The following is a 22,398-nucleotide window of genomic DNA, read 5'->3' on the forward strand; positions in this document are numbered from 1 at the left end:
AAAAATATATAGAGGTTTAAATCGATCCTGTATTGGGACATTTGTTATGATGGCTGGTGCAACGGGCATTTTCGGTACCGTTGACCATAATCGAATGCTAGCATTTATATCATTACACTGACCAAGTCCTGTTAAAAAGCACATTTTTGGTTCCTTTGTGGAAACAGTGAAGTTGTCTACACAATCTGTTCTACTCACAGACTAACTGCGTCTCTGTAACTTCCCCCCATTTCTGATACGGCGATTCAATTAATTGGCAGAAAGTGGTACTTTCATTTTTTTCTTCCTTCAAGTGATTTTTCAACGATAGGTTTTTGTTTTTTTCTAGCAAGCCAGTAGGCATAACGATGTATGATTTACAGCTGCAGCCTACGTGACAAAATGTATTGACAACACCCAGCCCGACGTTTCTTTGCATCTATTTTCATTTTTGAATAGAATATCTGAAATAAATATTAAAGACATTTAATGACTGTCTTTAACTGGCAGGAGAGTAGCATATATTTAAAAGAGTCAAAAGTCAAAAAGAAACGTTAACGTTTGAGATGGCTCTGGTCGAACTCTGTGTTAACATGAGACCGTTATGTTCAACAAAGGTATGGCATGCAGGTCGTTGCGAGATGACGCGCATTGGCTAACAGCAGCCAGCCTGTCCACTGTCTGTGTGAGTCAAAAAACAGGTCAGCTACGTTTGTTTACATGAATAGAAAACTTTCAGTTAAATCGCCAGATATGTTAGTTTATTTTGCTTGTCATTAAACACGAATTAAGAGAACATACAATTTCGCTAGGAATTTTTGACTTAATATGAAAATACCGGATTGAGGGCAGAGACTTGGCATCTCCTTTAGATTTGGCTGAACAAATGCATTTCAGGCAGCATAATTACCGGTGAAATGGAAAAGAAGGATGCTGGCTAACTCGACGTTTAATGCAATATTATCCGACACTTCGGAGAGAAATTATTTAACCAGGATAAAAGGAAACATACAACTTTTGGCCAATAGATGGCGTACGTGTATAAGAGGGCAGTATAACTTAATGGTTCAGACAGTGGATTAAGACATGCAAGGTCCGCGGTTCCATCCCCGGTGCGGCCACAATAAAGTTGAATAGTTTCTTTACGCCAATGGTTTTATTTTGAGTGCATATTTATAACCGAATGACTTCTCAAGCGTAAATTGTGCCTCCCGCTGTAAAATCTATTAAAATTAATTCATCTCTGCTCTCCATACAGGACTGGAGCATATTATTACACTGTGCAAGCAAGAAGTAATTTTTGTTTCATTCTACATTGTCTGATGTGGCTGAAACTTCACACATGTTCATTTTTGGAGTGTAATCTCATCCATATACCAAGAAAGGCTCAATGGCATAGCGCCACCATCTGGGAACAGGAAGTGGCTTTAATTTTACTTGACATCTTCCAATTTGGCTGAAAATGTACAAATATGTTAATTATTGGAGTGTAATCAAATCCATGAACCATACACGGCTCAATATTATAGCGCCACCATCTGGCAATAGGAAGTGAGGCTTATATCATTGATGCATTCCAATAGCAGCAGCAACATCTTCATTGATCAAAGGGGAATTCCTGTGCACACTATACGTTGTCCTGGAAGGTGATTATTTCCAAAGTGTGTACATATTGTGAAACATGTCATTGGCGCGACTATGCCACCAAGGCGGTTGCGCCCATGGTGCTTGGGCCCGTTCATTGCTGCTTGCAGCTATATTTATTATTATTATTCTTTTTTTTTCAATGTTTTGTGCATTTTTGAGGTGCTTGCCATGGATGAAAACTCACAGAATTTTGCACACACATCAGAAGTGGTGGCTGTCAGGTTGTCTCAGATGCTCAGACCTGGGCGTGGCCGAGGGACTCCACAGCGCCCCCTATCGCATTGTCTTCTATTGTGGGCAGGCACTTTGAGCTACCTTCACAAAATTTAGTACGCATATAGCACTCCTCGGTCCAAACACATTTCTCATTCGCATCTAATCAAATATACAAACAGGAAGTCAGCCATTTTGGATTTTGTGCGTTTTACACGTACTGCACTTTTAAGTACTCCTCCTAGGGGGTTCATCACATTCACACCACCTGTGGTCAGAATGGTCTCAGGATATTCATGATGCTAAATTGCCAGGATATTTTTGATAGCTCAAACGGGACGGTCCTGGGGAGGCGTAGAATTTTTATGTCACGCCACGCCAACAGGAAGTGGCCGTAATTTCATGGTCTACATCGTCTGATCTGGCTGATATTTTAGAAATACGTTTATTGTTGGAGTATAATCACATCCATATCCCAAGAACGGGTCAATGTTATAGCGCCACCATCTGGCAACAAGAAGTGAGGTCTTTATCATATTTGTATGCCTTCCTGCTAGGGCATTCATCACATTCACACAAAATGTGGTCAGCATGATCTTAGGATAGTCTTGACCATAAGCTGTGACGGGATTTTTGATATCTCAAACGGTATGGAAATGGCGAGTCGTACAGTACACATATTGCGTGCAAAAAAATGACTTTTTTTTTGACATCGTCCGATCTGGCTGATATTTTACACATATGTTCACTGTTGCAGTACAATATGAAATATATACATATCAATCGGGGCGTGGCTAGACAGCGCCCCCTATAATTATTATTCTCTTTTTTTTCAATGTATTTTGCATTTTTGAGGTACTTGCCATGGATGAAAACTCACAGAATTTTGCACACACATGAGAAGTGTTGGCTGTCAGGATGTATCAGATGCTCAGATTTGGGCGTGGCCGAGGGACTCCACAGCGCCCCCTAATGCTTTGTCTTTTATTGTGGACAGGCACTTTGAGCTACCTTCACCTAATTTGGTATGCATGTGGGGCTCCTCTGGACAAACACATTTTTCATTCGCATCGAATGAAATATGTGAACAGGAAGTCAGCCATTTTGAATTTTGTGCATTTTACACGTACTACACTTTTAAGTACTCCTCCTAGGGGGTTCATTGCATTCACACGAAATGTGGTCAAAGTGGTCTCAGGATAGTCATGATACTAATTCCAAAGGATATTTTTGATATCTCAAACGGTATGGTCATGGCGAGGCGTAAAATTTTCATGTCACGCCGCGCCAACAGGAAGTAGCCATAAATTCATGGTCTACATTGTCTGATCTGGCTGATATTTTACAAATATGTTCACTGTTAGAGTGTAATCACATCCATATACCAAGAAGAAATCAATGTTATAGCGCCACCATCTGGCAACGGAAGTGAGGTTTTTATCATGTTTGTATGCGTTCCTGCTAGAGTATTCATCACATTCACACCAAATGTAGTCATCATGATCTTAGAATAGTCCTGACCCTAAATGACGAAAGGATTTTTGATATCTTTAATGGTTTGGCAATGGCGAGGCGTATAATACACACGTTACGCCCAAAAACAGGAAGTGGTCTTAATTCCGTTCTACATCATCTGATCGGGCTGATATTTTACAAATATATTCACTTTTGGAGTGCAATCACATCCATATCCACATTCATCTGGGCGTGGCTACACAGCGCCCCCCTATGGCTTTTTTCTAATATTGTGGACATATACTTTCACGTAAATGCACCACGTCTGGTAGGCATAAGGGTCTCCTCAAGACACACACATTTCTCATTTGCATCCCTTAACTTTTCCCAACAGGAAGTGAGCTATTTTGGATATTGTGTGTTTTTAAGTGTTTTTTCACGTACCAAACTTTGAAATACTCTTCCTAGGGGGTTCATCACATTCACACAAAATGTGGTCAGCATGATATTATAGCCCTGACACACAACTATGAACTGATTTTTAATATCTTGGAATGGTATGGCTATGGTCAGCCTTAAAATTAACTTGTAATGCTGCCCAAACAGTTCATGTTTTAATACAATTATGTAATAAGTCATTTCAAAAAGGTATTAAATTCTACATTGCCTGATTTTGAGGCTACAACTTTTCACATATGTTCATTGTTGGAGTGTCATCACATCCATTAAGCAATAATAGTTCACTATTTTCGCTGGAGACTCATTATATCCAGTCTTAAAACTTCAACGCAAGTCGCAACTGACTCTCCCATTTCTAATACGCGACTGCCATCTACTGGCAAAGGTTAGTATTCTTTCTAATTTTCTTGGATAAAGTGATTTCTCAATGACAAGTTTTGTTTCTTTTTGCGAGCCAGTAACCATAACGATGTATGAGTAACAGCGGCAGCCTACGTGACAAAATGTACTGACAACACCCAGCCCACAGCAACGTTTTTTCTCATCTACCTTAATTATATGGATTGAATAACTAAAATAAAAGACAGGCTTTTACTGGCAGGAAAGTATCATATATTTAAAAGATTAACACATATAATGCATATCTTGCAATGACGTTCAATGTTATTTGGTTTAAAAAAAACCGTGTTGTAGCATTTTAAGGACTCAATACAAAACAGCTGTTCGGAAAGTTAGCTTGAAAACCAAGAAGCCTTATTAAGGAATTCGAGCCGTTTCTATTTGACTTCATTCGATTGAAGTGAATGCCGTAACCCAATTAAATGTAATTCGAGTCGGAATACACATAATAGCCTACACTGTCAACGTGAAATAAAAATATATAGAGGTTTAAATCGATCCTATATTGGGACATTTGTTATGATGGCTGGTGCAACGGGCATTTTCGGTACCGTTGACCATAATCGAATGCTAGCATTTATATCATTACACTGACCAAGTCCTGTTAAAAAACACATTTTTGGTTCCTTTGTGGAAACAGTGAAGTTGTCTACACAATCTATTCTACTCACAGACTAACTGCGTCGCTGTAACTTCCCCCCATTTCTGATACGGGGATTCCATTCATTGGCAGAAAGTGGAACTTTTATATTTTTCTTCCTTCAAGTGATTTTTCAACGATAGGTTTTTTTTTTTTTTCTAGCGAGCCAGTAGGCATAACGATGTATGATTTACAGCTGCAGCCTACGTGACAAAATGTATTGACAACACCCAGCCCGACGTTTCTTTGCATCTATTTTCATTATATGAATAGAATATCTGAAATAAATATTAAAGACATTTAATGACTGTCTTTAACTGGCAGGAGAGTAGCATATATTTAAAAGAGTCAAAAGTCAAAAAGAAACGTTAACGTTTGAGATGGCTCTGGTCGAACTCTGTGTTAACATGAGACCGTTATGTTCAACAAAGTTATCGCTTGCAGGTCGTTGCGAGATGACGCGCATTGGCTAACAGCAGCCAGCCTGTCCACTGTCTGTGTGAGTCAAAAAACAGGTCAGCTACGTTTGTTTACATGAATAGAAAACTTTCAGTTAAATCGCCAGATATGTTAGTTTATTTTGCTTGTCATTAAACACGAATTAAGAGAACATACAATTTCGCGAGGAATTTTTGACTTAATATGAAAATACCGGATTGAGGGCAGAGACTTGGCATCTCCTTTAGATTTGGCTGAACAAATGCGTTTCAGGCAGCATAATTACCGGTGAAATGGAAAAGAATGATGCTGGCTAACTAGACGTTTAATGCAATATTATCCGACACTTAGGAGAGAAATTATTTAACCAAGATAAAAGGAAAAATACAACTTTTGGCCAATAGATGGCGTACGTGTATAAGAGGGCAGTATAGCTTAATGGTTCAGACAGTGGATTAAGACATGCAAGGTCCGCGGTTCCATCCCCGGTGCGGCCACAATAAAGTTGAATAGTTTCTTTACGCCAATGGTTTTATTTTGAATGCATATTTATAACCGAATGACTTCTCAAGCGTAAATTGTGCCTCCCGCTGTAAAATCTATTGAAATTAATTCATCTCTGCTCTCCATACAGGACTGGAGCATATTATTACAATGTGCAAGCAAGAAGTAATTTTTGTTTCATTCTACATTGTCTGATGTGGCAGAAAATTCACACATGTTCATTTTTGGAGTGTAATCTCATCCATATACCAAGAAAGGCTCAATGGCATAGCGCCACCATCTGGCAACAGGAAGTGGCTTTAATTTTACTTGACATCTTCCAATTTGGCTGAAAATGTACAAATATGTTAATTATTGGAGTGTAATCAAATCCATAAACCATACACGGCTTAATATTATAGCGCCACCATCTGGCAATAGGAAGTGAGGCTTATATCATTGATGCATTCCAATAGCAGCAGCAACATCTTCATTGATCAAAGGGGAATTCCTGTGCACACTATACGTTGTCCAGGAAGGTGATTATTTCCAAAGTGTGTACATATTGTGAAACATGTCATTGGCACAACTGTGCCACCAAGGCGGTTGCGCCCATGGTGCTTGGGCCCGTTCATTGCTGCTTGCAGCTATATTTATTATTATTATTATTCTTTTTTCTTCAATGTTTTGTGCATTTCTGAGGTGCTTGCCATCCATGAAAACTCACAAAATTTTGCACACACATTGGAAGTGGTGGCTGTCACGATCTATCAGATGCTCAGACCTAGGCATGGCTGAGGGACTCCACAGCGCCCCCTATCACTTTTGTCTTATAATGTTGGCTTATATTTGTCATAGATTTTCAAGTACAAGCACAAAGTCTTATACACAAGTGCGGTGCCTCTAGACACACACATTTCTCATTTGCATCCCTTAACTTTTCCAAACAGGAAGTCAGCCATTTCGGATTTTGTGGGTTATTCAATTCATATAATGAAAATAGATGCAAAGAAACGTTGGGCTGGGTGTTGTCATTACATTTTGTCACGTAGGCTGCAGCTGTAAATCATACATCGTTATCCATACTGGCTCGCTATAAAAAAAAATAAACCTTTCGTTGAAAAATCACTTGAAGGTAGAAAAAAATAAAAGTACCATTTTTTGCCAATAAACAAAATCCCCGTATCAGAAATGGGGGGGGAGTTACAGCGCTGCAGTTAGTCTGTGATTAGAATTTTGGTCAACGTTACCGAAAATGCCCGTTGCACCAGCCATCATGTGTATTCCGACGCAAATGACATTTTAATGGGTTATGGCATTCACTTCTCTCGAATGAAGTCTAATAGAAACGCCTCAAATTCCTTAATAAGGCTTCTTGGTTTGCAAGCTAACTTTCTGAACAGCCGTTTTGTATATACAGTAAATCCTCAAATTGTGTCCGGGATTCTATTTTGAAGCCGGGACTCGGATAATAGTCAGGGGCGTGGCCGATTCAGACAAATAAAGGCCGGCCCCCAAATACAAGCCGGGGTAATATTGCCTACCAGTAGGGCTATCAGTCCATGAGCACTAGAAGACATTGTTTCGATTTAACTCAATGAAATAAAAGAGCTCTTCTTAATATTTTATATTGTTGGTTGGTTTAATACTGTTGCTAATGAAAAGTTGTTGTCCTACACCATGGGTCTCCAACACATTGCTCTCAAGCTACGAGTCGCTTGCCGCCCTCTTCTAAGTAGCTTGCCAAAGGCTGAAGCAGTATACATTTCAACACAATTGTTGCCGTGAGGCATTCCAGCCTACGAATTTAATAAAAAGTAAATCAGGCAAAATTAAAAATTAAAAATGAATTAGCTACGCAATAAGGTTTCCATGTATTTACAGCACAGCGCACATTCAATGAATGAATGAAAGCGGCTGCCTTGGCTCACAATAAACAGACGGGTGGAAATCCCGACACTCTTTCAACTACATAAAACTTAACAGTGAATCATCAAATACCCCCCAGATTTCAGTGCCCATCAGTCCCAACATTTAGCAATAGAATCAAACAGTCCAAAAGTAAATCCCAAAACAAAGCGAAAATCTTTTGATTGCCTACCGGTATGCTGCTCCAAACGAAACGCATGTCTCAATAAAACGCACTTTAGGAAAAAAAGATCCTTAACTTGCTGTTATCTACGCTAATTTGTTATTGTTCATGAAGGCATGTCTGGCAAGTTGTTATTTTATGGATTCTGGACTTGCATGTGATTTATTGTTTTTGAGAATATTTGCAATAAACTAAGTCTGTTAAGACTGACACTATGACTTACAAAACAGTGTTTCCTGATTAGCCTACACTAATTGATTTCTGAACGGTTACAGGAAGTTTTGAACAGTGTTGGCCCACTTTAAGTGTAGCCTTTTACTTTATTTCTAAGAATAAAATTCTACACCAGAAGCCTAATAAGAAATAAAGGCCTGCCTCGAATACAAGCCTGCGCCAAATAAAGGCATACCAACAATGAACATGTGTGTAAAGTAGCCACATCAGGCAATGTAGAATGTAGAATGTTCATTGTAAGCCTGACCATAGCCATACCATTCCAAGATATCAAAAATCACTTCATAGTTGTGTGATACTGTGATATAAGCCTCGCTTCCTGTTGCCAGATGGTGTCGCTATAAGATTGAGCCGTTTTTGGTATATGGATGTGATTACACTCTAACAACGAACATGTGTGTGAAATATCAGCCAGATCAGACGATCTAGAATGAAATTACAGCCACTTCCTGTTGGTATGCCTCGCCATGGCCGTACCATTTGAGATATCAGAAATATCCTGCCAAATTAGTATCAGGACTATCCCGAGACCATTCTCACCACATTTGGTGTAAATGCAATGAACCCCCTAGGAGGAGTATTTCAAAGTTGGGAAACACACAAAATCCAAAATGGCTGACTTCCTGTTCCGAGAAATGAAGGGATGCAAATGAGAAGTGTGTGTGTGCCTTGAGGAGAGCCACATGTCTACCAGATTTGGTGCATTTACGTGAAAGTACATGTCCACAATATTAGAAAAGAATAGGGGGCGCTGTGTAGCCACGCCCAGATGAGTGTGTATATGGGTGTGATTGCACTCCAACAGTGAACATATTTGTAAAATATCAGCCAGATCAGATGTAGAACAAAATGACGCCCACTTCCTGTTTTTGCACTTAACGTGTGTATTATACACCGACATTGTCATACCATTTGAGATCAGAAATATCCTACCAATTCAGAATCATGACGATCCTGAGACCATTCTGACCACATTTGTTGTGAATGCGATGAACCCCCTAGAAGTACTTACGTTTAGTACGTGTGAAAACGCACAAAATCCAAAATGACTGACTTCCTGTTTGCATATTTGCATCGATGCGAATTAGAAATGTGTTTGTCTTGAGAAAACCCACGTGCCTACCAATTTAGGTGCATGTAGCTGTTTGAGGTAATCAAAAATTACCTTTTCCGTTGACATTTTAGAGTCAGGACTATCCTAAGATCATAGCGACTACATTTTGTGTGAATGTGAAGACCCTGTCAAAGGATAATATGATAGTGAACCTATATTGGCATGTGGATGTCATTATGGTCCAGCATGGAGCATGTGACCTCTCAACCACTTCAAACAATACACAGTGAAATGCTGTCTCTCTGAATGGTTTTCCTAGATGTGTAATATAGCATTTTAATAATCACGATTGGATAAAAGCAATATACAGTACAGTGCAGAAGTCTTAGGCACCTGTATAACATTCTGTACAGATATGATTCTTTCAAAAATAATTAAATGAAAGGTCCTAAATAAACATACTATACATTTTACATTACATTTGAATAATTTGGCAGAATAGTTAACTGAATCAAATCAATATTTTTTGTGACCACCCTTCGGCGTTAAAACTGCATCACTTCTCTGAGATGTAGAACTGCAGGACAGCATTGGCTAAGACAATCAGCAGGGAGGTTGTTCCAAGCATGTTGGAGAACTAGCCACAGTTCTTCTGCAGGCTTTGGTTGGGTCCTTGCTTCTGATCTCAGACAGCCTATAGTAGTCAATTGCTTACAGTAATGTTACTTTTTTAAAATGAAATACAAAAATTTCTGTAAAATTAAATCTTTTGGAAAATGAATATTTGGAAATCTCCAATGTTTTCTTTTATACTGACAAATACATATCAAGTCTAGGGTGCCTAAGACTTCTGCACAGTACTGTATATGAAAACAATAACAATTCTTATATGCCATCTTCATACCCTCACAAGTGGTGGCAATGGGGGACACTTCAACAATCAGTATCCTCCTCCTTCTGTTCTTCTCCAAACCCATTCTTCTTAACTGGGGGGTTTACAAGCCAATTGCATTCAGATGGCCGCTTGCGCCCTCTCTAAAGGCAGCTCATATACCTTTACAGGCCTATGCTTACATTACATTTCAGGCATTTAGCAGACGCTCTTCTGCATCCAATTCCTAGTCCTCTGCTTCAGTTGCCCTGTGGTTTCACCCTCAGATATTTATAATTGAGGCTGTACTGGGGGACATACTCTACAATACACCTGTGGAAATATGTTTAATTACATCTCGTTCAGTATAGATAGTGCTTAAGTTCTTGAATGCAGTTGAAATAATTGCTGTGCTTGAACATCCAAGTTAGATGTGAAAACAAACATTTATACATGTGTTGTAACTACATTGTGTACATTGTACTGAAACATACCCAAACAAATGTTCTTTTCCAAGAAGTATCTATTATTGCCATTACTCATGTGAATTCTCATGTTGTGTTTGGTGATTTAATGACCTTCTGCTAATTAATATGTACCATTGCTTTAATCTGACACTGTCTTTCATCAAGTACTTGCCCATCATCATTTAAAATAGCTCATCCTTCAGGAAAAAGCATTTGAGGAAATTGTAAGTATATAATTTATTGATATTACCCTGTGTGAACTATTGCCATTTCTATGTACTATTGTAAAGGATTTGAGAAGATTTCTGAAAATACAGCTGAAAAGCCCAAATGTCTTTGAACAGTTCATGTTTCATACCTTGTTCGTTCATATAATGAATGAAAATACCTTTATAGACAAAAAGGATCTGGATTGTGGGCTCAAGTCTCATACGTCGTGCTGAACCAAGGGCTGTACAGACCATGGGGAGAAACCTGGGGCTCAACGCCACAGTATCTTGGTTTGGACAGGGAGGCCTGCGCTGGAGCGGTGTACTACCATTGCTCTACAAACAGCTGTCCACCCAGACACCACCTGACATACTGGTGGTTCATGCTGGAGGAAATGATTTGGGCGAGGTGAAGACCATAGAATTGCTCAAAACAATGAAGATAGACATGACCCGTATACAGAGACACTTCACAAAAACAGAAATAATATAATCAACCGGAACCGTTTTTAAGGGATGGGGGTACATTTATCTGCACTTGGCAATGATGTATTCTTAAATAATTTCAACCTTGCACTGCTCAGATTGTGTGAATGACACCATTGCAGTTCAGACCCGATGTTGTATTTAGCTCTTTTTACGACACATTGTTAATATTGTTAATAAAACAGATTATGTTTCCATTTAAATAAAAATGTTACTATTAATGAAATCTTGCCTTCTTTCATGCACCGCACACAGGTTTTCAAGACGTTGATCAATCCAGGTGAACTTTATTAGCTGTTATTGTCTGCAACCATAGCTTTAAGGATATATTATCATCTTAAACAGCACATATCTAGCCAGCTACGATACTAAGTGATGATAGACTACATCGTCTGATCTGGCTGATATTTTACACGTCTGGTGTTGGAGTGTAATCACATCCATATGCCAAGAATGCCTCAATGTTATAGCGCCACCATCTGGCAACAAAAAGTGAGGCTTATATCACAGTGTTATGTGTTCCCCTGCGAGGGTGTTCATCACATTGAAACAAAATGTGACAATGTCAGCATGATCTTAGGATAGTCCTGACAAAACTATGAACTGATTTTTGATATCTTGGAATGGTATGGCTATGGTCAGGCATATAATTAAAACACATCACACCAGGCAAACAGGAAGTGGTCTTACTTCAATTCTCCATTGTATGATGTGGCTGCAACTTTACACAGATGCTCATTGTTGGAGTTTAATCAAATCCATATACCAATAAAGTCTCAATGGCATAGCGCCACCAGCTGGCAACAGGAAATGAGGCTTATATTGTAGTTTTATGAATTCCAATAGCAGCACCAACATCTTCATTGATCAAAGGCAAATTCCTGTGCACACTGTACATTGTCCTAGGAAGTTGATTTTTTTCCAACTATGCCACCAAGGCGGCTGCTTGCTGCTTGGAGCTGTATTTATAATCATTATTCTTTTTCTAACAGAAATTAGCATTTTTGAGGTGCTTGCCATGCGTGAACTCACAAAATTTTGTACACACATCAGAAGTGTGTGACATGGCGAGGCGTGCAATTTAGATTTCGCCACGCCAACAGGAAGTGGCCATAATTTCATTGTCTACATCGTCTGATCTGGCTGATATTTTACAAATACGTTCAATGTTGGAGTGTAATCACATCCATATACCAAAAACGGCTCACTTATAGCGCCACCATCTGGCAACAGGAAGCAAGGCTAAATATCACAGTTTTATGCGTTCCCCTGCTAGGGCGTTCATCACATTCACACAAAATATGGTTTGCATGATATTATTACCCTGACACACAACTATGAAGTGATTTGTTATATATTGGAATGGTATGGCTATGGTCAGGCTTACAATGAACATGTCATGCTGCGCAAACAGGAAGTGGTCTTAAATTCTACATTGCCTGATGTGGCTACTTTACACACATGTTCATTGTTGGCGTGTCATCACATCCATATACCAATAAAGGCTCACTATTTTCGCTGGAGACTCATTATATCCAGTCTTAAAACTTCAACGCAAGTCGCAGCGCTGATGACTGACTTAACCCCATTTCTAATACGCGGATGCCATCTATCTGCAAAGGGTGGTATTGCTTCTCTTTTTCTTGGTTAAAGTGATTTCTCAATGACCGGTTGTTTCTTTTTGCGAGCCAGTAAGCATAACGATGTATGAGTAACAGTGGCAGCCTACATGACAAAATGTACTGACAACACGTTTCTCATCTACCTTAATTATATGGATTGAATAACTAAAATAAGACAGGCTTTTACTGGCAGGAAAGTGTCATATATTTAAAAGATGAACACATAAAAGGCATATCTTGCATTGACGTTAAATGTTATTTTGTTAAAATGTATTGTAGCATTTTAAGGACTATACTACAAAGCAGCTGTTCGGAAAGTTAGCTTAAACCAAGAAGCCTTAAGGAATTTGAGGCGTTTCTATTTGACTTCATTCGAGAGAAGTGAATGGCGTAACCCATTAAAATGTAATTAGCATCGGAATACACATAGGCTAATAGCCAACACTGTCAATCTGAAATAAAATAGGGGTTTAAATCGATCCTATATTGGGACTTTTGTTATGTATGGCTGGTGCAACGGGCATTTTTTGGTGCCGTTGACCATAATCGAATGCTGGCATTTATATCGTTCCACTGACCAAGTAGCTACCGTTAAAAAGCACATTGTAGGCTCCCTTGCGGAAACAGTGAAGTGGACTCCACAATCTATTCTATTCACAGACTAACTGCGTCACTAACTTCTCCCCCATTTCTGATACGCAGATTCCATCTATTGGCAAAAAGTGGTACTTTCTTGCTTCAAGTAATTTGTCAACGATAGGTTTTAGTTTTTTATAGCGAGCCAGTATGCATAACGATGTATGATTTACAGCTGCAGCCTACGTGACAAAATGTATTGACAACACCCAGCCCAACGTTTCTTCTTATCCATCTTAATTATATGAATTGAAGAACTAAAATAAATATTAAAAAGACATTTAAAGACAGGCTTTTACTGGCACGAGTGTATCATATTTAAAAGATTAACACATAGGTAATAATGCATATCTTGCACTGAAATGAACTGTTCTTTTGTTACTAAATCGTATTGTAGCATTTTAAGGAATATAAAAAAAACAGCCCTTAGGACAGTTAGGTTGCAAACCAAGAAGTCTTTTTGTGGCGTTATATTAATTAACTGTCGCATTCACTTCAGGAATGAAGTCAAAAGGAAACGTTAGTGTCTGAGGTGGCTCATATCAGCTGCTCAAACATTTTGTTAACATGAGACCGTTATGTTCAACAACGGTATCGCATGCAGGTCGTTGCGAGATGACACGCACAGGCTAACAGCAGCCAGCCTGTCCACTGTCTGTCCAAACTCAAACGCAAAAATGTGTCGGACAGAGAGGTCAGTGACATTGGTTTACATGAGCTAGTTTATTAGGCTAGTCATTACACCAACTAAGAGAACATACAGTCTCCCTTGGAAAGGTAAATGAATATGCAAATACCGTATTGAGGGTAGAGTTGGCATCTCCTTTAGATGTGGCTGAACAAATGCGTTTCAGGCAGCATAATTATCGTTGAAATGGAAAGGAATGAGCCTGGCTAACTAGACATTTAAATCATGCAATATTATCCGACCCTTCATTGAGAAATTATTTAACCAAGAAAAAAAGAAACCTACATATTTTGGCCAATAGATGGCACCCACGTATAAGACATAGGGCAGTGTAGCTTAGTGGTTATGTTACTTGACTGGGACACGCAAGGTCAGCGATTTGATCCCCAGTGCAGCCATAAGATTGAATATATTCTTTAGGCCAATGGTTTTATTTTGAATGCATATTTATAGCCTAATGGCTTTTCAAGCATAAATTGTGCCTCCTGGTGTAAAAACTATGGAAATTAATCTCTGCTCTCCATGATTGTGCGAAACATTACAGGACTGTAGCATGTTATAACGATGTGCAAGCAAGAAGTTATTTGTTTCATTCTACATTGTCTGATGTGGCTGAAACTTCACACGTTCATTTTTGGAGTGTAATCTCATCCATATACCAATAAAGGCTCAATGGCATAGCAGTAGCAGCTGGCAACAGGATGTGAGGCTTATATAGTAGTCTTAAGCATTATTTTTCAATGGGTTCATCACATTCATGCTAAATGTGGTCAGCATGATGTTAGGATGGTCCTGACAAAACAGATTTTTGATGTCTTGGGATGATATAGCTATGATCAGGCATATAATTAACACATCACACCAGGCAAACAGGAAGTGGTCTTACTTCAATTCTCCATTGTCTGATGACGGCAACTTTACACAGATGCTCATTGTTGGAGTGTAATCAAATCCAGATACCAAAAATGGCTCAATGTTATAGCGCCACCATCTGGCAACAGGAATCATAGTTTTCCAATAGCGGCACCAACATCTTAATTGATCAAAGGGGAATTCCTGTGCACAGTATACGTTGTCCTAGGAAGTTTACTTTTTCCAACTATTCCACCAAGGCGGCCGCACCCTTGGTGCTTGGGCTAGCTCATTGCTGCTTGCAGCTATTATTATTATTAATAAAAAATAAAATAAGTAAATGGGCATTTTTGAGGTGCTTGCCATGCATAAAAAGTCTTGAAATTTTGCACACACATCAGAAGTAGTGGTCATCAGGATCTCTCAGATGCTCAGACCTGGGCGTGGCCGAGAGACTCCACAGCGCCCCCTATCGCATTGTTAGCGCCCCCCTATCGCATTGTAGTCTATTGTGGGCAGGCACTTTGAGATACATGCACCTAAATTGGTAGGCATGTGGGTTTCCTCTGGCTTATATTTTACAAATACGTTCATTGTTGGAGTGTAATCACATCCATATCCCAAGAACGGGTCAATGTTATAGCGCCACCATCTGGCAACCGGAAGTGAGGTTCTTATATTTGTATGCGTTCCTGCTAGGGCATTCATCACATTCACACCAAATGTGGTCAGCATGATCTTAGGATAGTCCTGACCCTAAATTGTGAACAGATTTTAGATATCTTGAACGGTATGGGAATGGCGAGGCGTATAATACACACGGTACGCACAAAAACAGGAAGTGGGCTTCATTTCATAACTTAAAACGTAACTCATCCGTACACACATTATGCATTAAAAGCTTTTGAGAGGGCGGGAGACCAAGAGCGACTGGGAAGGGATCAAAGTTAACAATAAGTTGGATAACCACTGAAATAAGCAAGGAATATAAAAACAGAAAACAGGAGAGAGATTCCCAGGCGAAATGCCCACTGGAACAAAACCATTAAAAAAAAATTATAAAATAAAATAAAAAAAGAATAAAAATCGGTCAAACAGGATAAGTGCAAACTAGCATAGAATGCCCGAAGAAGCAGGTGAGTTTTGTGAAAAAATAACTGAAAAAGGGAATTAAACTCCCCGGCGATTCGCCAACCGAAAATCTGACCTAAACCATAACGGTCAGGAAATAAAAAACGAGATTAGACAGGCAGTCTTGAACGGGCTAAACCTTAGTGGCAAACTCTGCTACTCACTCCTCTAAACAGAAGCGGACCTAAGCACCAAAAATAGGGAAGGAAACCAACCAACCCAAGAGAAACAATACTGGTCCCTATACTTCTAACTAATTTCTAAACTGAATGCTTTTCCAGGCTAAAAGCAATCCATACCTCCATACCTCCATACCTCCATACCTCCATACCTCCATACCTCCATACCTCCATACCTCCATACCAGCTCAGCACACGCGTCAAAATGAAACAGCAAAGCTCAGAGAAGTGCCAGGAAGAGACTTAAATAGCTCTCCATGCAGCTGACTGCAATCGGCCATGATTACACCCGCATTCCACATGCAGGAGGTAATTTCTCCTGCTGAACATGGCCGGCACGCCCTCTCGAGATCTAGAGAGGTAAATACTGGAATTTCCCGAAGTAGGCAGTGAAAACCATGACAGCTTTAGATGCCTGAGATATGACCATATTGTGAATTTCAAGCTTTCCTGCGATCAGGATCCTTTTTTGCCAAAATGATCATAGCTTGAAGAGAAAACACACAAGTATATGACAAATGACATTTGTATAATGGTGGAAGTTTCTCTGTAATATATGCTTAACTGAGCTATGTATACCCTCTGGAGCTTGAGATATGACTGGAATGAAAACCTCAACCTTTCCCAAATTTTTAAAATTGTTCATATCTTGAAACGAGAATAGACTGACAAATGACAAATGTATGAAGAAAAGTGACATAGCTGTCATCTGTACGCACATTACGCTTTAAAAGCTTTAGGAGTCTGAGATATGACCATAATGTGAATTTCAAGCTTTCATGCTATCTGGATCCTTGGTTGTCTAAATGTACAGAGAAAGCACCAGTTGCATCCAAATGACATTTGTATAATGGCGGAAGGTTCTCTGTCAGATGCTTAAGAGCATTGTACACCATTTGGAGCTTAAGATATCACTGGAATGAAAACTTCAACATTTCCTGCTTGTGAGGAAAAATTTTTGTTTTCAAATTTTGCATATATTGAAAAGAGAATACTCAGTTCACTGACAAATGAAAAAATGTATGAAGATAAGAAACATATCTGTCATCTGTACACACATTACACATTAACAGCTTTAGAAGCCTGAGAAATGACCATAATATGAATTTCAAGCTTTCCTGCTATCAGGATCCTTTTTTGCCAAAATGATCATATCTTGAAGGGAAAACACACAAGTATATTCCAAATGACATATGTATCTTGATGATGGAATGATGGAAGGTTCTCGCTAATATTTGTTTTTCTCCAGGATTAGTTAAGTATCATTTGTTTGTGCTGTTTCTAATTAAGTTTAATTGTCACTATAGTGTGATTCTGCTGTTTATTTGTTTGTTTGTTAGTTAGTACAAGTGGTGTTCATTTAGATTGCAGTTTAACTCAGTTGTGTGTTTATTACTCTCAGGTGAGCTAGGCTATTGTTTTCACTGGCTGGCAGGCCACAGCTTTTGTTGTAGGAGGAGCCAATAGTTTGCACCCTGATCAGGGTATACATTTACATATTTTTACAGTTTTGTAATTTGGCAGACGCTTTCAATCCAAAGTGACTTACAAGTGCATAGGTTCGTCCACAAGTTAGAGGATCACATCCATAATTTTTTTGGGGGGGGGTTAGACAAGAGGGAGGGATATCAGAAAGCGGGGCGGGGGAAATCAGGAGGGAGGACTAAGGTACAGTTTGAAAAGGTGTGTTTTTAGTCTGCGTCGAAATAGGGGGAGGGATTCTGCTGTCCTGACAGTGGTAGGCAAGTCATTCCACTACTGAGGAACCAGAACGGAAAACATGCTTCCTGAAATGTATCTAATAGCACTGACTACCACCACAGTACCAACAAACAACTCCCCCATAAACAAACTGCCTCTATTTTGGCTTTCTTCAACAGCCAACTTTTTAAGAAATCATTATGCCTATTATAAACCTGGAATGTTGGTTTAACCTCATACAACATTTTCTGTTATATCTTATCTAAAACACAACTGCCACACTTTAACTGATAACTTCATGTGACCTACCAGTGTAATTATACACCACAATTTCTCCCTGGTCTCCAATACTCCCATGTTCCAAAGGCCTCAGTTACACGCACATCAGATCAAACGCTCAACTCTGACAAAATTGTCTCCATAAAAAAAACCAGGGACATCGACCACACCTAACCACAAACATCAAATGCTGGAAACAAACTCACCTAGCCTACACTATTTGTGTTCAGCTCATTAAGTTAGCTACCAAGCATTAAGAGGGAAATGACTAGATGACAAATGTAGGAACTACAACTTCCACATTCCCACAGGACAATTCCGCGACGTCCACCCCGGATGACGCCTAGCTTGGTTCAGCCAATCCAGTAATGGCGGGAGCAATAAACTTTCCTGTATAAGAGCAAGACACATTCTTGGGATCTCTCTCCTGCTTCTTCTCTTCTCTTCACTCTCTTCTCCCACTTCTTCGACACACCATTTTTGGCCATTCGCTTCAGCTCATCTGCTCCGCTTGCTCTTCAGAGCAACAAAAACCTGGAATCAGAGATGGCATACCTCAAAGGACAACACACTAGTTTTACTTGAGCTTCAAACTGTTGGCAAGAAAGCAGTACAATACTTGCGTGATCTGCATTCAGCCGAATCAGATCTTTGTTCCTACAGAGAGGAATTATTTCAGTTGAAGAGTGGATGCCACAAGCTACCACATCCACTCTCTTCTGTAAGCCTGCTTTCTCAGGCTTGCCCAACTCCAGCTTCTCCTGCTTCCTCCTTGTCACACCACAAGGCGGGGGAAGGGGGGTCACAAATTGATTCGGGTTTGTCAGATCCCAGTTCCACAGCTTGCTCTGATGGAGACTCATCAGTCTCCACAGATTGCAGTGCTGTTGACCACCCATACAATGGTTTGCCCACCTCTTCCCTGGAGAGGGAAAGGGGGGACTCCATCCCAACGGTGGTCCATCTCTGCAAGGGAGAAACAGTCAGGCAAGTACAGGACTGCACCTTCCATGCCCAACCCTCTCGTGAGGAGGTCAGGGAACCCTCCCGTGGACACGGTAGAGGAGATCTAGCGTTATAATCCCGCTAGCTTTCCCTTTATAACTGAGAGGATAGGTGACAGCTCTGTACAGTACACTGACAGCGACAATTCATCTTCTGCCAACCATTGTGAGAATGACTGTTTTGTAGCTCCGCCCCCTAAACCAAACCGAGGACGTCAAGCTCCGCATGAAACGCATTCACATTCAAATGTGATTTCAGTCTCTCCTTCTCCAAACAGGCAGACTTGTGCAACTTCACATGGTCTTTGCTTTGAGGAGCTAGATGCCATGGCAAAGTATGTCCACACATTTGACCCCAAGGACTCCGAATTTAACATTCAGAGTTACTTGAGAGAAGTTGACTACTGTCTCTCGGATCTGCCCAGGGCAACCGATCGAGAAAAGGTACGACTTGTATGGAAAACCTCTACCAGAGAGATCCATACATTTATGGAACAACTTCCACCACAGGTTCGTTCCAGCTATCCCAAGGTTTGTGAAGCGTTGGTAGCTGAGTACCTGCCACGGTTTGATCAGGCCACAGCCATGATAAAATCTGTGGAGGTTAAACATAGCCGTACAGAACAACCAAAAGACTTCTACCAACGTCTTAAACATGCGTTTTCCCAGGGCAGAAACAGACCAGGCTTAGATGAAGATCAAGCTTTCAAATCCCTTTTTGTGCACAACCTGCACCCCTGTGTCCGAACTCATGTTTCACTGTTTTCAAGGGGCCAACACTCAGCCCTTGAATTAAGAAATGAAGCCCAAATGGTCTGGGACACTTTAAGGATTGTGCCCAGGAACCAGTTATTGGAAACAGCTAAGCACGTTGTTCCAACCAAGCCTGCTGGCATTTTCCAAGTTGTCCCATTAAAGTCTAATCGTTTAAAACAACGGCATACGAGTAAGTTCCCGGTTAAGAGCCACCGTGGTTGCTTCTCACACTCTGATTCCAGCCGGAATTGGAGACAAGACCGACCCGGTAGGCCCAAGCCTCAGAGTCACCAGCATGACTCTGATAAGGAAGATATCTTGTCTGAAGAGAGCTTCTTCAGTTCTTCTGAGGACACCTAAAGCGTCTAACCTTGTTCAGTAGTGTGTATGCCTTGAGTAACCACTCCAAAGAGCTATCTGGTCTTGTTCAACCTCCATCAAAAGACGTTGAGTAAGACTGATCAATAGCCGTGGTCTCCTCACAGGCAGACTCCCAGCTGAAGCTTTGACCACTTTCTTTTGCACACCTTTCCTACCAAAGGGGGGTGGCAAAATAAACTGGTAGTTTACAGCAGTCACTTTGATTTGCATGTAGCAGCAGCAAACGCAGATCGTAAGTAGGTACTGTAAAGTCAAATCCGACACCCGTTACAAATTGTAAACGTTCATTGCTTCTTTCTATACCTACTGAACCATGGTAAAGTATTGCACGTAGGAACTACAGTATAATCTTTACAAGTATATTGCCACACCCCAGTGTGCCTTACTCCAGCTCTTCCCCAAGTATGACAAGACCACTTGTGAGCTTACCTCATCATTTAGAAATGAGACCACCTCTTCATTTCCTTCCTGATGACACAGCCATAAGGTTAAGCTTGGATACAGAAAGCTGTCCTAATTTGAAAATGTCCCCTCACATATTTCAGATGACAACCCTCGTCAGCAACCTGAACAAGACTACCAAAGGCTACAGCCTCTCCATCCTAGACCCCTACATCATCTGTTGTATTGCTGTTTGTTGTATTGTTAATCGCTCATACTGGTTGCATACCTGTAGAGTGATTGAACGTTTGTTTGAACGCTTCAGACCTCACAACTTACCAGTCTCTCCTGGCGGCATTCTCTTCCGCTGTCACTGCCGCCAAAACGAAATACTATCAAACACAAATTCAGAACTCCGGTTCTAACCCCCGGAAACTTTTCTCTATTTTCTCCTCTCTCCTCAACGCACCGGCTCCTCCTCCTCAGTCCTCCTTCGCTGCTGATGACTTTGCTGATTTCTTCGATGAGAAGGTCACAGTCATCCGCAGATCCTTTACAACCACCGCCCCCCTCACTGTGCCCTTCCCCCCCTCTAGGCCCATCCCTTCCTTTTCCACTTTCTCCCCCCTTACAGATTCTGATGTTTCTCAACTCCTGCTCTCCCACCGCCCCACAACCTGTGCCCTTGACCCTATCCCCTCTTCTCTTCTCCAAACTATCACACCTGACATTCTCCCATTTGTCACCTCCCTTGTCAACTCCTCCCTGTCTTCCGGCTGTTTTCCGGCATCCTCCAAGAGGGCGCACATCACTCCGCTGCTAAAAAAGCCTACTCTGGATCCCTCCATCATTCAGAACTACCGCCCGGTATCTCTTCTTCCTTTCCTTTCTAAAACTATCGTACGAGCCGCTTCTACTCAACTTTCTTCTTTCTTTTATAACAACAACCTGCTAGACCCCCATCAGTCTGGCTCCTCTCCGTCAGTGAGTCACTCCATGCCGCACGAGCAGCCTCCCTCTCCTCTGTCCTCATTCTTCTAGATCTCTCTGCTGCCTTCGACACTGTGGATCACTCCATCCTCCTGTCTGCCCTGTCAGCAACGGGCATCTGTGGCACAGCCCTGGACTGGATTGAGTCCTACCTCTCTGGTCGCTCCTTCCAGGTTGCCTGGGCTGGTTCGGTATCGACACCTCGGCCCCTCGCCACAGGAGTTCCCCAGGGCTCAGTCCTAGGCCCGCTTCTTTTTTCTCTCTACACTCGCTCTCTTGGCCCTGTGATCACTGCACATGGGCTATCCTATCACTGCTACGCGGACGATACCCAACTCTTCGTCTCGTTCCCGCCGTCTGATACGCAGGTTTCAGCCCGTATCTCTGCTTGCCTGAGGGACATCCAGAGCTGGATGGACAACCACCATCTAAAGCTCAACCCAGGCAAGACTGAAATGATATTCATCCCTACTAATACCTCTCCCCATCTGGATCTCTCCATTTCCCTCGGGGATACCACACTCACGCCGTCACCCAGTGCAAGGAACCTCGGCGTGGTGATGGACAGCAGACTGTCCCTTTCCGAGAACATTGCGGCGGTGACCCGGTCTTGCAGGTTCTTCCTATACAACACACAACATACAATATTTCTTTCTCACCCCCTACTCGACC

The sequence above is a fragment of the Conger conger genome, chromosome 15 (genome assembly GCF_963514075.1).
Source record: "Conger conger chromosome 15, fConCon1.1, whole genome shotgun sequence".
Lineage (NCBI taxonomy): Eukaryota > Metazoa > Chordata > Actinopteri > Anguilliformes > Congridae > Conger > Conger conger.